At 47.3% G+C, this 18,631-nt stretch overlaps 1 protein-coding gene across 1 annotated transcript in view; it reads left to right on the top strand.

Moving 5' to 3' along the window:
• Nucleotides 1-15: 15 nt before the first annotated feature.
• The window catches only part of EYA2 (EYA transcriptional coactivator and phosphatase 2), a 209,550-nt gene continuing 190,934 nt past the window's right edge, over nucleotides 16-18,631 (top strand). The window contains exon 1 of the mRNA XM_014458065.2: nucleotides 16-40. The gene's annotated coding sequence lies outside the window, so the exon portion shown is untranslated. The remainder of the gene's footprint in view (nucleotides 41-18,631) is intronic.

Below are 18,631 nucleotides of genomic sequence, written 5' to 3'. Positions count from 1 at the left end.
TGCAGGGCCGGAGCCCCGCGCCCGCGTCCAGGCGCCGGAGGTGTGTACCCGCCAAGCCCAGCGCCGCGCCTCGGCTCCCCCACGCGCCCACGCATCGGCGCGGGGACCCGGGCGGGGGCAGAGGGAGGGCCCGGCCCAGGGAGGGGAAGGGGCCGGTCCTCCCGGAGCCAGCAGCCGCGGCAGCACAGGAGGCGGAGGCAGCGGCGGCGGCAGAGGCGGCAACGTGCCCGCCGCAGTCGCCCGCCGCTTCGGACCCGCCAGCCCGCACCGCGCCGGGGCGTTCTCTCCACTGCGCGCGGTGAGTACCTCCCGCGGCGCCCACCCCGGGCCGCCGGCGGGGTTCGCCGGGCCGGGGTCGCCGCGGACCCCCTCGCCTGGCGCCTCTCTGCAGCACTTGCCCAGCCTGGGCCTCCGCAGCTGTCGGGGTGCTCGGGGGCGCACGGGTCCATCGGGGCTCCCAGGCCTGAGGAGGTACCAGGGCAGCCGGGACGGTGGACAGATCCTGTTCCGAGAAAGTGCGTCCCAGGTTCCGGGCCTCGGCTTCCCCGTGCGCTCGGGGAGCAACGACCCTGAAGTTTGCTCTCCCGCGCGGGACAAGTGCATGTCGCGCAAGCGGTGTGGACGCGTCTGGACGGACTGCGTTTGGGTAGTTTTATGGCCCGGGTGGTTCTCGGAAGGGGCGCTCCCGCAATCGGACCGAGGAGGCACCGGGAGCCCGAACCCAGCTCACGCCCTTGGGCGCTCTTCACGGGGTAACCGAGGAGCAGTCGCTGGGATTCCGGGCCGGGCCGGAACGGCACACTGAGCCTCCTGGAGGCTCCGTTTCTTTCTTAAAGTTCCTCTGCGCTCGGCCTGCGCTGGTCCAGCCCTCCCGGCTTTGTAAGGGAGCGGGCGTCCTGGCGCTGGCTGCAGTTGGAGTTGAAACTTAAAACACTTTACTTCCAAAGGATGCTTAGAAGGAGGCGAGGGTTTTGTTGTAATGGGAGAAAGTAGAGAATGGAATTGTTTTCCAGTCCTGCGCCTGGAGGTTAAAAGGCCGGGCTGGCCCTACTCCTTAAGTATATTTCCTGCCCCCAAATAAATAGTTTGTAAGCTCAAAGAATGCTAGGAAAGCTTGACTGGTAACAATACAAATACCCGCATCACAAAATCTTCAATGCGCATTTCTCAGCTGTTGAAAGTGGGGCGCCTTGGCGGTGCAAGGTCCCTGTCTCCCCCAAGTGCAGCCTCCTCAATAAGTGACAAGCGTGCACGAGGCTGCATTCTGAATTAGTGTTATTTTCCCAAAAAACACACAAGACCAATGCCGCATTTTTATGGATACTATTTTCCTTTCTTCCCCTTTCCCCGAAATGCTACGTAATCTTTAATTACTTTTTTTTTATAACGCTGAGGTATAAATCACTCCTGGTGGAGGTACCTTTTAATTACGAGGTGCAGTGGAATGAGTGAATATCAGAGTGGGGAGTTGTTCGCCAGAGCGGAGGGGGGTAGAATGATTTACAAACATCAAGTAAGAATCTGAGTGCTGAATTATGTTTGAGTTAGGGAGCTCCCTTGCAAAGGAAATTATGACCAGCGGACAGTTGTTGTATTTCAAACCGAATGTATTAATTTCACGAGCCCTTCCTTTCTTGCTTGAGTGAAATTTCTGCTACCAGGGTATGCGCTCTGAGCTAGTAGCTAGCCCTATTACCCATCCATGCCCCATTTGGGGGGAAGAGAGAGAGAGGAACCTCCTGTAAAAAAATAATCTTTGTGAAAAAAATCTTTCAGGCAACTTTACCCACTTATTCCCCACTTTTCTCTCCCTTTAAACCCCTTAAGCTTTATACTTGCTTGTATTTAGACATCCTCAGACTAAGGAAAGTTAATACAATTTTTATGTAACAAATTAGGATGGCTTGAATCTTGCTTTTGACTACCTATAAATGGTGTTTGTGTTCATAATCTCCTTGCCTTTGAAAGAAACTCCAAATTTTGCAATTTCAACCAGTGCTGGCTAGAGTTGAAAGGAGCTGAACTTTTTCTTAGTGAGTTCATTTGTCTCATACATAGTTAATAGTTACTCCATTCTTCTCTTGCAACTTAGGCTTCACGATATTATTATTTTCTCTTAAAGGAATTAGCATTTTTCCTCCATCTTGAAATAGCTCATCTAGTACAGTGGCTGTGGGTATGAGAAAACTCTGTAAACACATAAATCTCTTTCCCAAATATTAAATCACTAAAGAAAGTTAAAATAAAAAAAAACACAAAGATGTTATCCAATACTTTGGGACTTTTTTAGACAACAGATGCTTTAATCACTTACATTTTAGAATCTTCTTTTCATGTCTTTTGTGTTGTATTGAACATATAAAGAGCTATGATTTGTTGACTTGTTATAGGATTACCATTTGGCAAAAAACACCCAAGACACACTGTTTCAAATCAGCGGTATTGCTTCTGCTCTAAATTGCATGTAAGAGATTGCAAGCCCTGTTCCAGATGGATAAATTGATAAAGTGCTAGCTGCTGCTGGGAGAACGAAAAAGTCCTCAGCAAAACCGCCCTGTGGTGTAGCAAAGTACATTTTGCATTAGGTTTGAGCAAGCTATTGAGATCCCAGCAGCTTGGGGAAAAGTACACGCAGTCCAAACACGTCCACTTTAAGACGTTTCTGGTTCCCCCATGACAAGACGGCTCCTTTCCCACAAAGAAGAAACCGTTTCCTTATTTTTTTTCAGTTACTTTTCCAAAGATAACTTGTGTCCGGTGCAGGAGACCCGAGTTACGCAGAAATCCAACCATAACCGGCTCGGAACAAGGACTCCTTCTCGCTCCTTCTACCAGATGTTTTTTAGGTGTCCTCAGCTGGAATGCCCAGTTTGAAACTAATTAGGCCAGCAATAAACTCCTTGTATAATAAAATCGCAGGCCGTTATGGTGCATAAGTGGGGTTCCCAGCAGCTCGTGACAGATGCCGAGAGAGAGCCCGGGGCTGTCAGGAGCAAATGAAGGGAGTGGAGATATCTTGTTTCGATATTTGCTTGTCCCTAAATATCCACGGACACCATGAGAAAAGCATTAGCCTCTATGAGAGGATGGATGGAAGTTACAACTGGGGTGAGGTTTTGTCTTAGCTGGGCAGGCCTCCTTCATGTAAAAATGCTTGGGGAAGAAGTAAAAGGGTCAGCATTTAAATTGCATGTAAGAGATTGCATGCAGTGGCCACAGGTCAGAGGTGCACGTGTGTGAGCGTTGAGTGGTGTGTGTGTGTGTGTGTGTGTGTAGGCTGGGTGAGAAGACAGGAATTCCTCAGGAGAGAGGGGAACCTTCTCCCCCAAAGATTTTATATGAAGGAGGAATTCGCCTAATTACGTAGTGCTTATCTGTGGAGTTTGTGGACGCGAAGTGGCTGGTTATTCGGTTACCTCTAAAGGCTGAACCCTCTGACGCTTGCCAAGTCTGGTTTTGTTAGTGGAAGGAAACTTCTCTCCCAGCTAGCTGCTCTGCAAAAGGAGTTGGTGGACTCCACTCAAAAGGAATCTCTTTACAGAGAATTAACCCCACAGTTGAGAAAACACAGCCTGTTGACAGAAAACACACACATACACGCTCACACACACTTCCCACCTTCCTCCCTGATCCCCATCCCCCAGTATCATAACAGCTTTCTTAATAGCCCCCTCCCCCCAATCAATTTGGCAGTTCAAACAGTCCCAAACACACAAGACAAAAGGAAGATTCTGGTAGGGAAACAATTAGCCGAGAGACAATGCGTCATTTTGGCTGTTTGAAGACCTTAACTGGCCTAATGGTGTTTGGCTAACACCTCTTCTAATCCGAGGGTGGCCCCCCTCATTCAGGTGGCAAGTACTTAGTGTAACTGGCTCAGACCCACTGGTCTCCTTGTAAATGAATCAGAAGGGCAGGGACTTTGTTCTTTATTGTGTGTGATTTAAAATCAATTTCAAGATATGAAAGTACCTGCCAGGTTGTCTTTAGGGGGAAAAGGATGGAAAAAGCCACAATCTCTTAAATTTACTTTTGCTGCCTCTTTTTTCTCCTTTTTGCTCGTTTTCATCGTACTGGTGCCTTTGCCATTTCTCTCCATTTGCAAATCATATCCTTGTGTTAATGATCATGATGAAAGTAGCTACCACTTAACTGAGCACTTGTATGCCAGGCCTGAGGGTGACTCTGAGACGTGTTTTTAGGATGGGTTCTCACAACAACCCTTTGAGTTAGGTATTTATTATGTCGTTATTATTCCAACTTTGTTAGCGAGAAAATTGAGTCTCAAGTCCAGTGACTCCTGAGAGGCCACAGAGTAAGTGAAACCAGAATCTAGGCCTTCAGACCTTGGCCTTCGCCATGTGCTATGAACGCTTGGCACAGAGAACATTTATGCCCTCGTTCCCCTTGCAGAGAGATGCTGATTTTGGATGGTTTTAATTGCATGGAGCACAATTATGATTTTTCTTATATGTTTTTATTGATTTCAGAGAGGAAGGGAGAGGGAGAGAGAGATAGAAACATCAATGATGAGAGAGGAATCATTGATCGGCTGCCTCCTGCACACCCCACACTGGAGATTGATCCTGCAACCCGGGCATGTGCCCTGACCAGGAATCGAACCATGACCTCCTGAACCATGACCTCCTGGTTCATAGGTTGATGCTCAACCATTGAGCCACGCTGGCCGGGTGAGCACAATTATTTTCTGATGCTGCCCTGAAATTCTTTGTTGTTGTTTTAAAACAGGAAAAAAAAAATCATATTACTTAGAGAACACAGCTATAAGCCTTTGTTATTTAGCAGGTTTTGTGTGTGTGTGTGTGTGTGTGTGTGGTTCCGTAAAGGAAAATGACTGTTTATTTACAAGGGCTAATTTGATTTGTTCCTTCGATACTATAACACCACACATTTCAGTTCCTAAAAAGAGTCAATAAATTTATCGGCAGTGGCAAGGCCCTAAAATGTTACGGGAGGCAGCCCAAATTGAGTTTGCTGGAAGGTGCTAGATTGCTATGGGGTGGGTTGTTGTTTGAGGGTTAGATTATAAACATTTGGAGAGCGAAGAATAATTTGGAACAGGTGGTCCCAAGAGGCAGGTAACTGGAAAAAATTTCTCTTTGCCACTTGGAGGGTTAAGGGAGGCCATGGGTTGCCTGAATCAGGGACAGGCGGGCTGAGGGTCAGGGGGCGCTGCGAGGGCCCCCACCGTGGCACGCAGCCTGGCAGGATGGATGAGAGGGTCTCAGCACACGTCCCGGGTCTGGAGCAGGGGCTTCGTCATCGCTGTCATCGCCCTTCTGATGATGCTAGTTAGGGCGCAGATGTGTCTGCTCAAGCTGCTTTGCAAAGTCTGCCTCTGTTTCAGATACAGGCCGAAATCTGCAGCAGGAACTTCGCTGAACAGCTAGCTGGGAGACAACTTCACTCTTACAGTGAAGCTGTCTTGCCCCGATAATGCTAATTTTAGACATATTTTTAAATGAACAAAGCACTTAAAAGAGGCTAGAAATGATGTTGTCATTCGTGTCAATGGTGATGCGTCGATAACATGAAAATGTGTGTGATTTCAATGGCTTTGGACCCCCCCCCCCCTGTTTTCTTTGTGAGTGTAAAGTTAGATTTTTAAAAATCTGTGCATTCCCAGATGTAGCATATCCGTACATATCTGCTCACAGTCATTCCAGGGAGAGTTGTTAATTCTCTGTGCATTTAACTTAAGAAAAATGATAAAAATCGACAGCTCTTTCCCCCAAAGAACGAGGCACTGGAGAGCCCGACTACTGTGTGAATATAGCAACTTACGTTTGTCTCGCATCAGCTGAATCTGTCAGTTCCCCTTTCTTTCCTAGTCATCTCCCAAGAATCGTCTTTCATAGCTGAAATATACAGTGTGTTAGCCAAAAGACATTTTAATTTCGTAAAGAAAAATCATGCCCGCGACAGCCGAGTCTGTTTCAGCCATTATTGTTTCTGAAGCGTGCATACTTTGGGTTTCATGGTAAGATGTGGGTTTGCCAAGAAAGAAAATTACAGCAAGAAATATGTTGAAAACATATACACTCTGTTTAAGAAATGGGAAAAACACGGAAAATTCCGCACAGTAATTGCTTTAACGTGAGTTTTAAATGTCATTGTTTGACTTATGTCAAAAAGTCCCTCTTAGCTAATTCTCACATATGCCGTTACCAGATATCTCACCTTAAAAATGGCAAATGTTGGTCTGAACTTTGATGATCGTTGAGGCTTTAAGAGATATCCTTAGCCCTAGTGGAAACATTCCAAATTTTTAGATTGCGCAGACCATTTTTTGAAGGGTACTTAGATATCGATTTTATTTTCTTGACCCAAAATAAGAAAACACGGGGAATTCTCAAAAGCTTTTTACAGGCTGCTATTATGAGAAGAGAAGCCAAACCAACATGTATTAGGTCATGAGCTTGAAGTGCATAAATAAGCCCCATGAAGGTCACCAAACCGGGGGGGTGGGGGGGGAATCACCAGTTCTCCTTACCTCGGCCAAGTCTAAATTCCTGCCTCACAGACGCGTTCAGCTGAAGTGGACACAGAAAGGGGGTTTCTGAGCCCACGGTTTGAACAATCTCCATTCGATTTGGATTCTGAGGACAATGGAAGACGTTCTTGGGGTAAAGTGAGAGAGGAGGCCCGGTTTTCCATCTCCTTCAATCACCCCTCTTACTGCTCAGGAGGAAAAGTGGGTTCAGGAGCCACCCCTCACTCCAAAGCACATGTTTTATTCCTGGTGCTTGGATGCACAGAAGCCCAAGGTTGAAAATGTCTTTCTTGTGTTCCTTCTGGTCGGTTTCCTCACTGCCCGTCTCCTTCCTGTAGTCACTTTGTGATGAAAGTGTTAATAGTTCCCAGAACAATTTTTTTATTCCTGCGACCATGGACATGTTTTTAGCATTTGGGGTGCAACGCATAAGTGCCAACCTTTAGGTCTTTGTTGATTGGCAGCTCCCTGAAATACAGAGAGACAGAGTGAGCGTCGGCGACATCCCCTTGCCTGGTACCAACCAGGTGCTGATGGAATTCCTTGCAGGGATAAAGCTTTTTTTTTTTTCTTTTCTTAGGAGAGAGAGAAAGGGTGTCCATGCAGAGAGGTTGTTTTCTTTTGTGGGTGTGACTGTTTTCATGTAAAGGGACTTTGGTTTCAGTGTGTTCTAGAAGCATTTGTCTCTCTAGCAAAGGTCTGAATGTCCCTCTGGTCAGAAAGGGGGCGGTGGCGGAGAAGGACTCCTCGCCAGATTCCTGCACCTCCAGCCTTTTGTGTGACTGTGCAGTAGCAGGAAGCGGTGACTCGCTGCTGGGATGGTGTCATGTGGCAGAGCAAGTTGTGACTTGCCCCTTGTGTTGTAAACAGAGTTTTGGTCCCATCCAGCCGTGAACAAGAATGGGGCCGCGAAGATTATTCACCTCCGGTCTGCCATGGGCCCGAGCTGTCCTCTGCCTAAAGATGCCGTACTCCCTGGAGACGTTCATGTTGGGGTGTGGGCAGGGGAAGGAGAAAGAATGTCTTAAACCCAGCAAATGTCCGAAACGCTCCGAACGTCTTCAGTTTTGCTCTGGCCCCGACAAGAAAGGCAAAGTGACAAAAAGGACATAGAAGCAGATGGAGAGATTGGGGGGCTTGAGCTAAAGTGGAGAATTTTCTGACAGCTTGGGGCCCCTAGAATGCCTTGCGAGAGTGTCTTTAGAAAGCTGATTTTGGAAATGTCTTTTCCTGCAGCTTTGCTAGCGTGTGTGTGTGTGTGTGTGTGTGTGTGTGTGTGTGTATTGATTGGCAGCCCGGCTTATTTTTAGTAAATTAGTTTTTATTTTTAAGAGAATACAAGATTTATTTGGAAATACCAAGTAGCCCATATTTATTGAACACTTACGTGCTAAGCAAACACTTATATTTTTGTCTCTAAATAGCCTTCGATGGAACGTGCTATTATTCTTATTATCCCTATTTTACAGCCGCGGCAACGGAATCTCAGGGAGGTGAATGAACTTGTCCGAGGCTACACGGCTTGTGTCGTAGCCAGGACTGAACCCAGGCTTGAGTCCTAGGCCTGTCCCTCTGGTATTTTAAGAGCTACCTTTCCTCTGCCTGCCTGCCTGCCCAGGAGAGCTGCTTTTGCCTCGGGGATATTAACTGAGAAGCAGGTTGGGTTGAGCCAACAAAAGTTGGGTTCAGTTACGAGACATCTGCTGATTTTCACAGAATCTCGAGCCTGTCCTTGTAGGACTTGAGGAAGGTTTAGAGTTGGAATCTATTGACCTGGTGGCTGCTTCCCTGCAGTTAGCTGGTCTAAGCTGTTGCCTGTGGCTGCTGTCGTGCGAAAACAGCAGTTGAGTAGTTAACTCAATAACAGAGATCACATGACCTGCCAAGCCTAATCTATTTTCTCTCTGGCTCGTTACAGAAGAAGTGTGCTGACTCCTGAGCTATTGCAATATGACAAGACAAATTTTGTTGACAAGGAAGAATATACTCTTGGGACATTTCATAGACCATTTCACTGATTTATTATTAACCAAATGTCTCCTACATGCCTGATACATTGCACGTGATGGGAGAAAGTTACAAATGCATTCATTCTTTCACTCATTTTACAACAGTATGTACTGAGCTGTGTTCTAGGTGCGAGGCTGATTCCTGGGGGTCCAGAGCAAGAAGGACCCCAACCGGCACCTCTGACAGCAGGATCCCAGTGTGTTTTTACCAATATCTCACTGTCTCTCTTTCCCATTGAGGATTCAAAGGGCAGTGATATGACTTCTTGAGCTTTCCAGCAGCAGGATGGAGGGAAAGACCAACCCTGCAGACCCTCAGCCAGTGAAGCCAGGCCTCACTCAGTAAGAGCAGTACACTGGCTTCTGCGCCTCGAACTGTGTCAGGCAACGCCATGGCCCACGTCTTGCCTCAGGCAGAAGTCAACCTTCTGCTTTCCTTCAGAGGCGGTGGGGAACAGGCAGGAGTGGGGGGAGTCAGACTGCCCAAGCGTTAGCTCTGACTTACAGCCTAGAGATTAAGAGCATGAACCCAGGGGCCAGGCTGCTTGGGTTCAAATGCCTGCTCAGCATTAACCAACTACTTAACATTAGGCAAGTGACCAAACTTTTCCCTGCCTCAGTTTCTTCATCTGTACAACAGGCTGGATAATAATATGCCTTCCTCAAAGAGCTATTGTGGAGATCAAGTTAATAATGTCAGTTACTGGATTATTATTATTATTATTATTATTAAGCTGTGTGACTTAGGAAAATGACTTAGGCTCTCTGGACCTCAGTTGCTCCTTTATGAAATTGGGATAATATAAAAATAACAATAATAATTGCTTCAAAGAGTCTTAGTGAGAATTTAAATGAGGTATTACATGTAAAACACCTCACTTTGCTATGGTGCCTGTCTACGCTGAATGCTCAATAAGCTAGCCATGTGCTCAAGCCAGCTATTACTAGCCTTGAAGTTACAGGGAATTGTATCCTAGGTCAGTAATATGCCTTTAAGCTATTGGTCAGTCAAGTCCTTTTTCAATATCAAGGGAATGTACAGCTGTGGTTAATAGCACAGACCCTGAACTCAGATCTGGTCTGAGCCTTAAGTCCACTGCTCACTAACTCTGCCACCTTGGTGGGCTAGGAGCTGACCCTCTCACTTCCAGGACAGTGGAGGCAACAGGGCCGCTGTTCACTGGGTGGTTGTGAGGGTTAAAAGAGGTTGCACACATAAAGCACGTAGCAGGGTGTTTGGCACATAGTAAGCACTCAATAAATGGTAGCTTGTATTATTATCACCCCCACTCCTCGCTGCACCCCCACACCCGAGAAAGTACTGAACATTAGTAAATTTTAATTTGAAAATAAAAGAACACATTTTAAAACTGCCAAACAGATTTAAAATAATATTCATTAAACAAAATTAAAATATTCTATTAAAGCCAGACTTTGGGCTCAGACCAAATTTTTATAACCCAAGCTTAAAGGCCAAGGAGTCCCCCAGCCACAATGGGGACATTGTGATTGAACTTGAGACTTCAACGCTGCTATTGAGCAGTCTTTGAAATGCACGTTTCCCCGTTAAAATAAAAGGGAAGTCATGGGAAGAAAAAAAAAATGAGATTCTTGCTCACCCCAACAAACCTTAATGAATTGAAAAAGAAAAACAAAAGTTTTCTCATTTTTTTCCTGCTGCCTTATCCTGCCAAAGACAGCATGGCCCGCACCTAACCCCAGCTTTGACTGGTGCCTACTCAGAATGTCCCAGATCTGATATGCTCTACCAGTTAGCCTAGTCTAAATCCTGGTCTTCACTTATATTTATAGTTCAGTGCATGATTGAGAGTCAGGAGTTGGGAGCCCTGCTGCCGGCTTGTGCCTCAGTTTCCCTATTCCCAGAACAGAGATTAAATATTGCATAGGGCTATGCTAATGTGTAAGAGTTAGATATCCCTATGGGAGTTTTAACCTTGTGTCATTCTCGCGTGAATGAAACTTCTCCAGGCTTCTGGGACTTTGAAGAATTAAAGTATACCAGTATGCCTTTACCTGAGGGTTTTGAATCAACATAATCTCAATATTCAGGGAGGAGAATTGGAGAGGGAAGAAGTGGATTTAAAAGTCTCTCACAGGAGTTATGATGTGTGAGGCACCTTCGCAAAACTCATTTAATCCTCTCTACAACCACAACAAAAATCCCATGACATGTGTGTATCTGTTTAACAAATGGGAAAACTGAGGTTGAGACGGGGAGTAGCTGCTGTCCAGTGGCATTCCATTCCAGGTCTCTCTGGCCCAAAGCCCAGGCCCGACCCCGCACGACCTGCAGCCCTTCTGGAGCAAGCACATGGACACTCACAGAGACCTCTCCCTGACCCACAGTGGGTTAATTACGGCCGATTCTGACATTTCGGCAGCGTCCTTCATCCTCAGTGAGCCCGAGTCTCTGGACGTTTACCTGTCTTATTAAGAATGGATGGACTCTTTCTCGAACAACAAGTGGAAAAAGTCACGGCAGTGGGCTGTGGCAGCCTTCTCTAGGTGACAGCCTTTGTAAGAATCTCTGTGGAGTCTTGCTGACCAAGGGGTTGTGTCCTCCTCCTCAGACCAGGCCAGGCCCTTGGCTACCATGCGGGGCCTTGCAGCAGAGTTGTCAGAGGTTGGGCAGCTGTTGGGGAAGCGGGACTCCACACTCCAGCCCCCACCTGCTGTGTGAAGTTGGGCAGGTCACTGGCGTCCTCTCAGCTCCACACTCTTCCCCTATTCACGGGGCAAATGCTGTCTCTCTGGGGTTTGTTATACAATGTAAGCACACTGATGGCGGGGACACAGTCTATGCGTTCCGAGATTGGTGTGCTTAGGGTTCTATGGAATTGCACCCACACCCCCAGAAGTACTCAAGGAAAGTGAAGATTTCTTGCCCCTGGACTTATTCCCATCTGTTCTTCAGGTAGAAGCATCTCGAGACTGTACACATTCTGGAAGGATCCACTAGTCTCCGAAGGGCAGTCTTCTTGCCAACGGGATGTGCACCCTCTCCACATTCACTGAAACATGCATGGATGTTTTTGCATGTTTTTGTCTTTATTTTCTCATGCATTTGGAAAAGGTAGAACAAAATTTCAAACAAATGGTTTCACCCACTTTAAATGCTTAAGACCAAAACGGTTTAAAATCAAGTCCATCAGGTAATGAACTAGCCAAAGTGGCACCCAGGTGTGGCAGATTCATGAGCAAAGCCTGAGAAACACAAATCTGAAAATGTGACATTTTCCAAGTATCTGTTCATTTAAATGAAATCATTTACTTCTAAAGCTCTTCCCCGCAAGCTGATGACAATGAATGAATGCCCAAATAACCATCCTTCTAACCAGAACGGAACTTCTACACTCTGTTCTCAGGGGAATAAAATGAAACAAATGAGGTCTCTCAAGGATGTTGGGAAAGTTGTATCAGGGCACGCTAGTGTCTGAATACATTTAGCCTGTGTCTCATATCTTTACAAGAAGAATGACTACCCTTTGGATGACTATATTGTTAATAAAAATAACCTCTTGAGTGATTGCTCAATGCTAAGATCTGTTCTGAATGAGTATAGGCACCAACTCATTTATTCCTCACAAGAGTTATACCAAGGAAGTGCTGTTAGAATTCCCATTTTAGAAGAGGAAAGTAAGGCACAGAGAGGTTAAGTGACTTACTCAAGATCACACAGTGAGTAAGCAGCAGTGCCAGGCTCTGTATGCAGGAGGATGGCTCCAGAGGTTGTCTTCATAACTCCTGCACTCCCTGCCTCTTTAACCACCACAGGAAGAATTAAATCACCCTCTGTTTCACCTTCATTTAACTGGACAATTAATTAATTAGTGATAGGCATGAGAGGGAAACAGAGGCAGCATTAGTCTTAGCGGTAATTTTTCGGTGTTTTACAAGGATGTATTCGTGTGTCCTATTAACTTTCAAGTGCAGCATAACGCCGGGGTTAGAAACTGGTCTGTCCAGGTTCAAATCCAGAGTCTACTACTTACTAGCCACATAACCTTGGGTTTACCTAACTTGTTACTGACTCAGTTTCCTCATTTATGAAGTGAATCCACATCGTAAGAGTTAACAACTATGACCTGCCGAGAGGAGCCCCTGGCACACGGCAAAAGTGATGGTTAAATGCTATTGATGGTCCGTCGAGGAAAAAGTAACTCCAGAAGTCACATCTGCTTGGGCAGCACAAATGCACTTTGGTCCAGTCTGCTGTGGACGAGAAGGGAAGCGTGCCTGGGACGGGAGGCTCACGCTGGAAAACAGCTCAGGCCTTTCCAGGTGACTTCAGACCCAGCCAGAGACACTGGCTCTTTGCGTCCCCATGTGAGACGCTGCCAGGACAAGTCCTCAGTCGGCAGCCTAGAACAGATGAGGGCACGGAGGCCCCGGGCCAGGGCTTGCCGTAGTCACAAGGCCAGTCCGTGACACAGACCCCCACCCTGTCCCAAGAAGAGGTGGGACTTTGGGTCGCGTGGCTCAGGGGTGGAGAAGAACACATCAAAACCCTTGCGCTGCAATGCTGCCGTAGGCTCCAATTTCAGGATTTTCATTTTTCTTCTCATTCCCTTTCTTCTGTCACGGAAAATGTCTTCTTCTCTAGAAAGGTCTGCCTGATTTTCAGTGACTAGTGGGGCAGACTTCCTGGGTTTGCCTCCTTCACCTTCCTCCTGCACCTCATTTCCCACCTCCATTTCCTCCTGAATATGGAAAACTGAGCTTCCTCATTCATTCATTCATTCATTCAAAAATGTGTGCCAGGCACACTGCTCTGGGCACAAAGGATATAATAGTGAACAAACACAACCTGAACCTGCTCCCTCATGGAGCTGCAATTAAGTATGGAAAGACCAAATGTAAGCACATAAACATGCAAGGGACATAGACTGTCAGATGGTGACAAGCCTGTGTGGAAAAATCGAGAGAAGGTGGATAGAATGTACCCGGGACAGGGAGGCCTCTGAGCAGGCAGCCACTGAGCACACAGCTCTGAAGGAGGGAGGGTGCCGATATCTGGGGGAGATCACTCTAGAAAGGGCACATTCAAAAGCTCTGAGATGGAAGCGGCCTGGAGGCTGATGGGGCTGGGGGAGATCACATGGTTCAGGGGCAGATGAGGTCATGGAGGAGGGGCCTGGTCAGGTAGGGCCATGATTCGAATCCCACAGCCATTCAATCAGACACGTCTGAAGTCAGGATTATTATAATTTTGAAATGATTTTTTAATAGATACTTAGGAACTAAATCTGAAATCAATCATTGCAAGCTCAGATACCCAAAGTGGCCAGACAGATAACCAAGTTAATGAAGTGGGCAGGGCGGTGCGGAATGAAGACCCTATATTGCCATGTATTCTGGTTTCTCAAAGGACGCTACACTCTGGATCTTTATGAGAAATGTCCTGATTTTTAAATCACCAAAACGCACGTACTTGCTCACAGTGTGTGATCACTCTCCCAAACACAGCCTCAGATCCCAGGAATCCAATTTCAGTGAAAAGGCATTGCGCCTTCTCTCGTTCTCTCTTTCCTTTTCTTTTTACCAATTCCTGACCAGAAGGATGCCAAGAGATGCTAAAAAATTGTTTCCAGGAAAAAGTAGGACTTGAGTCTCCTGGGGAGGGGGGCTGAGACTTCTTCCAAGGAGCAATCAGTTTGCTTCATTTTTATGTCTTTCTCAGGATTTTTTTCCTGATCACCCCTCATCATGGGTAATGGCAACGTGGTCCAAATTCACCCTCCTCCGGGTTTTCGTTAGTTGCATGATGATGATGATTTTGTCATCTGGGGTTGATTTAGGAGTGGTGAAATGTTTGCAGGTTTCATAAATGGTTGTCAGCCACTGTTTAGAATGGCAAAGCATTTCTTGTGTTGTTCACATTGCAAGGGACGGGGTGATAGTTTCCAATGGCTACAGACATGAAAGTGGAAAGAAGGGGGGCCGTGAAGGATCCACACAGGAGATTGGAAAGGTGAGTAATTAGGCAGGGGCAGTGGGGGTGCGGAAGTGAGCTCAGCTCTCAGAGCTTTAAAGAACCAAAATGTCCAAGCTGACGGCACTGGATCCATAGTCTGCCTTCCCCACCCCAAAGCTCAGGGTCAGCAAAATCCCGGCCAAGGGGCCACACAGCTGTTGAGATTGTTCTGCATGTAAGTAACAGAAAACTTACTTTCGAGGTGGTTTCAGCAAAAGGAAATGTATTGACGTGGGGAAATGAAAAGTTCTGGGGAGTCCTGCATTCGGGGACAGCTGGTTCAAGAACTCAAATGTAGGTGACGTACCCATTTCTTAATCACTCCTTAGTTCAGAAGGATTCTATACTTTGTCGTGTGCCACCTCTGGAACTAGGGATGGAGTAGGAAAGGGAAGATTTCCAAACTGCAGTCAGCAACGTTTGCTGAGAGTGGGGTGGTGGACCCCAAAACTGCATTCTAATGCCGCTCTAGACCCTCTCCACTCCTCTCCTACTGGCCTGCAGGGCCCTGTGTGAATTCCGTAGTCCTTCCGGGTGCTGCGCTGTGCTCTGGGTGAATCATCTTTTCTCCTCAAACACTCCTATGAGGTTGGAACTTTAAGGCATGCTACTTACTGTCCCCACGACCCTAGTGGATTATCTTATTTCAAAGAAGGGCATTCAGAGGGGTCATCTCTTTCATGGCGTCTTGTACAAAATCCGCACTGTCTTTGGGACACTCCAGCCTAGCATGGGGGATGCACTGGACTTCGGCAGAGAAGTTGGAGATGCTTCGGTATCCCCTGGAGTGGAAGGAGTGAGCCCAGCTGTGCGGGGCTCACGTCCTTGGGCCTCCGGTGATCAGCCCGTGGTTCCTTTCCTCCTTTGAGCTTTGCCCTCCATTCTTGCCTCCGCTGGACTTTTCCATGTTCCGTCTAGTGACACTGCAGTAACATCTGATGCAACAGAGGTTGCACGCCAGCAACCAAGATGCGTTTTATTTGGTCTGCAGAATATTTAAAACAGAAAAGGGAGCCAGTGCTTGAAAATCTGGACATTTCACACAAAAATGCACATTTCTGGCTTCCATTAAAAATATCAGAAGATCTGTCAACACTGTGCCCACATTTCCACATGATTTCAATTGACTGGGGCTGGGGAATGGTTGTCTCTTTTAGATGGATGAGTTCTCAGCTCACCACAATCCCCACCTCTCCCTATTGTCTCCCAGACCCTAGGCTCAGGATCAGTCGCCATTTACTGTTGAGATGGTTGTTCTAGAGTAGATTTAAGAGGAAAAGGACATGTTTCCCATAGCCAGGTCTCCCACAAAAGTATGAAAATGAAGTATCAGCCAAGTTGGTCATTAGTGTTAAGGAAATGAGAAAAAAAGCATGTGTCTTTGGGTAAGTCACGTTTCCTCAACATAGACACTGTGGACAGTGGGGATTGGACAGTTTTTGTTGTGGAGGTCTGTCCAGTGCATTATAGGATGGCATTTAACATGTCCACGTATGGACCTCACCCCTTTCAGAAGTAAATCGTTTCCTGAGCTCCAGGCACCCACGACCAGTTTAGTAAAAAAAAAAGAGTTTTCTCACCATCAGTAAGAAAAACTGATCTGAATTATATCCCCATAGGCCCAGATTGGCAGTGAGGTTATGAGTTGGCTGATTTTGGCTTAATCATAGGTGGACTTGCCAACTGTGGAGGCCACTTAAGACTGCCTGTCTACGATGGTAGAGAAGGAATTTAGCGTTGGAAGAGAGGTTGAACAATCTTAGAGTCTTTGGAGAATTTCTCAACTTGTACCTTAGAGAGGCCATGGTAGATGCTACTTGGAAAAAAATTGCAAACTGTAGGTTTTACTGTGGTGAGTGGGCAGCTATCAAGGCTGGCTCATGGATGCCTCCTCCAGCTCTGGTTCTGGGAAGCTACAGCCCCCAGAGTGAATTTCCCCAAGACTGCATCTTTGCAATTGGTAGCGGGGGTCTGCCGTGGAAAACCAAGAAGACACGAATGTCCAGGAAGGAAGAGCAGTCCCGTGGCTAGTACTGTGGACCACGTGATGTTTTCTTTTTGACTTTCACCAGTGCTCCAAGTTCCATCGGGGTCTGAAATATCATCCATGCTTAGGTTTCCTTATAATAATGATCATAGGGGCCAGTCATCCATTCAACACATATTTACTGAGCACCTAGTACGAGGCAGCTACTGTTCCAGGCACTTGACAAGAAGCTAAGAGCAAAGCTAACCTCGACCTTGCCCTCTTGGACCTTGTGTTTTTGGTGGAAGAGAGATAGACAATAAACAAGGACATAGCAAATATATATTTAGTGTAACAGTGTGTTAAGTGTTGCGAATAAAATTAAGCAGGGGTGGGTGACTAGAGAGTATTAGGGGAGAATAAGGAAGAGTAGTGTTTTTAGTTTAATTTTAGTTTAAAATACAGTGGTCACTGCGGTGCTGTGCTGGTAATCTGGCTCTCTTGAAAGCAGCAGCACTGAATTGTAGTGTTTGCTACTTCCTGTTGTGTAAATACTCTCATCGTGGCTGATTTCAAGCTCCTTTCACCATGGCTGATCTGATGGGATAGAGGCTGGTGTGTTCAGGAACGGCCAGGAGTCCATTGTAGCTGGAGCAGTGAGGCGAGCGGGGCAGGAGATGTGGTCAGGGAAGTAACCAGAGCATTCTATGCCATGGTTAGGTTTTTGGCTTCTACTCTGAATGAGGCGGGAGCCCTAGGAGAGCTCCACACAGAGGAGGGACAGGATCTGACTTACCTTGAGCAGAATCCCTCTGGCTGCCATGGGGACAGACTGCGAAGGCAGAGCAGGGACCCCAAGAGGAGACTGTGTGGGCAAGAGGTGACGGTGATTGGACCGGGGGCGGGGGGGTGGCAGCAGGAGTGGTGAGAGGTAGGTGACCCTGGACATATTTTGAAGGTGGAGATGATGGCCTTTGCTGAGGGAATGATCTGGGCAAGGTGTCCTGCCCAGGCGTTTGGGAGGATGGGGCTGGCAGGGGGAGGAGCAGGTCGGAGCACTCCTGTGAACCCGGCTTGAGTAAGTGCTTACATGCACCATGGCCTCCCATCCTCACTGGTGGGTTCTTTCATTATCCCGTGTTAGAGAGGGGGTGACAGTGACCCGGGGAGGTTGACCAGCATGGCCAGGCCAGACCCCACCTCGCTGCCACTGTGCTGTCCTGCCGTGGTTGCTGGGCATTCCCGGCCCCACTCCTCCCCTTTGTTGTGAAGACATGGAGGGAAATAAACCCCGAAAAGGAACGAACAGAGGAACCGCGCCCCTCTCCCTTGTGCAGAAAGAGCTCTCCAGCCGTTACTGCAAGCACCGTTGGTTCTGCTCCGTGACTCCATCGCCAGCCTCTTTCCGTGACAATTTTATTGGATTAACCCCATGAAGATTAATATTCCATTATAAAATTTTCACTTTAAAGAAATGAGCAGTCGATAGCTTAGAAGGCTTTGGTTTTGTGCCGACATAGGTTTGAACCCACCACTTACCAGCTTTCCTTGCCTGAGCGTCAGTGTTTTCATCTGTGGAGTGGGCTTATTAAAGGATCCCACTCTGATTCAATGAGATGATGTGCATGGGGCACTGTGCCTGGCCCCGCGCCCACACATGGGGCTGAGGGAGGGGGTGCTGGTGTCTCAGGACTATCATTGTTTGAGAGAGGGAATTAGAAAGTTAGGCTCAATTTTAGACAAAAGCCGAGTTACCTTAGAAGCTGCGGTGGGCCGGGGATTGTGAAGCACATGGTGACTGAGAGCTTTGAGGTTTGGCCTTTTCCTTTCTTTTTTTTTGGGTGCGGGGGGGGGGGGGGGGTGTACTGGAGATTGGAGGCCTCTTACTGTGTTTTTTCTGTGCGCACCAGGCGGCCGGGCCTTGGCCATTTTCTGCTCCCCGGGCTCCCAGAGGAGCCGACCTCGGCCCCGCAGAGCCTCCTGCCTTGAGTTGGCATTTGTCGAAGACAGAACGGCATGTTCTCTCAACAAGCAAATCCCCAGATGTGAGCCCATTCGGGGCTGCCACGTTTTTCCAAAAAATACAACCTGGGGAGTTCGGTTTATAAAAAACACCTCCGCGCTCAAAACCTCTTCCGGGGAAAAAA

This window comes from Myotis lucifugus, unplaced genomic scaffold, assembly GCF_000147115.1.
Source record: "Myotis lucifugus unplaced genomic scaffold, Myoluc2.0 scaffold_90, whole genome shotgun sequence".
In the NCBI taxonomy this organism is placed as follows: Eukaryota; Metazoa; Chordata; class Mammalia; order Chiroptera; family Vespertilionidae; genus Myotis; species Myotis lucifugus.
The sequence above is the reverse complement of the archived record's forward strand: the minus strand, read 5'-3'. Positions and strand labels throughout refer to the sequence as shown.